Source organism: Lagopus leucura, unplaced genomic scaffold (assembly GCF_019238085.1).
Source record: "Lagopus leucura isolate 7727_CA_CO unplaced genomic scaffold, USGS_WTPT01 Super-Scaffold_100157, whole genome shotgun sequence".
In the NCBI taxonomy this organism is placed as follows: Eukaryota; Metazoa; Chordata; class Aves; order Galliformes; family Phasianidae; genus Lagopus; species Lagopus leucura.
In genome coordinates this window covers 32,733,111-32,734,658 of record NW_024962334.1, presented here as the reverse complement: position 1 = coordinate 32,734,658, position 1,548 = coordinate 32,733,111, and positions in this window count along the sequence as shown.

Genomic DNA, 1,548 nt, shown 5'->3' with positions numbered 1-1,548 from the left:
TCTGATTTGCAACCTGTGAAGTGATCTGTTTTCAGAAGAGAAAATTCTGAATGATTTTTTTTTTTTTTTGCAACCTATTATAGAATTTACACCATGAAAATTGGATTCAAGATGATTAAATAATGAAATGTTCATATTTATGTTTTATGGAAAATAATTAAATCTTAAATATTGGAATTGTATAAGTTATTGGTGCTTATACACAGAGCCTAGTTAGTATTGCTCTGAAAAGTTAACTACTTATTCATCCTATTTAGGTCCACAAATGTGAATGAATTGGTGTCATTGCTCAATGGGTTTTAACAAAATTAATATTAAGAAAATGTGTTGCCTTCAGTATGATCAATGCTGTGGCAGAAGGAAAGGATGAGGAATGTATGGAATAATTTGCTTTCACTTGGAGAAAAAAATGGAGCTGCATTGAAAATCCATCAGCAGAAAATTAAATAAAGGCTGAATTATGCAGCCACGTTACTCATCTTCAGTAGCAATGCTGAAACTGAAAAAGTGAAGGCTTTGGAAAATTTGAAATGCAAATGAATAACAGGAAAGATTAGTCAGTTTAAATTAATTTAATTTTGGTGCTGTATATAAGATTATGTCCTATTTTAATGAAATAGACCATGTGACACAATCTTTTCTTTTCACATGTATCACAAGATTGCTTCCTTCCATTTTATAAAACAGTGCTGTTTTGTTACACAATAGCAGCCAACCTTGCTGAGATGCAAACATTGATATCTACTCTGTTTCATATATATTTTTGTGAATTTCATAGATTTTGCATTCTGTTCTAGTTATTAATTCATATGAAAGTTTCTGCATGTGAGAAGTGAGGAAAATCTGAATCTACAGCCTCAGTGATTCAACTGCATAAATCTGCAACCATGTAAGATCTAAATAGATTGCATTTTTAATTCATCATGAAGCAAATATGAAAGCTCAGAATGAAAACGTTTATTATGTATTTGCAGTTTGATATTAAAAAATAGAGGGCTTCTTTTCTCATGAAAAGGCAATGGTAGTTGTTTTCAGTGTGAAAATGAATAGCAGATTGTTCTTACATCAGCTTAATTATTTTTATTTAAAGTTGTAGAAATAAACAGTCTTTATCAAGCATATGGCATTCTGCCTATTTTCTCCCCAAAGGAAAGGGATATTTGTGTATGAAAGCATGTTGCTGAAAGAAATAAGTACTGGATCCAATAAAGAAATGTAGAGACTGGAATATAACGAGGCTGAGGCTGCTTAACCTTTTTTTTTAAGCAGCAGCTTTTGAAGTGGCAGCGGTATTTCTTGCCCAAATTTCCTTTTACAATACTTCTGACAACATAGGTCCCTCAGAATAATGTGCAAATCAATTGCTGTATTTGAGTGGGAAGCCATTGATATCTATTAAGAGTGGCCTTGAGTTAGCTGAACAGAAATGCTGAACACAGGTGTTTCTGCAGTCTAATCCCATCCATGATGTGGGTGTGCTTGGTGCCTTCAAATCCAAAACCCAGACCCTTACTGGAAGGTAGGTATAGGCAGGTATATATAACTTTT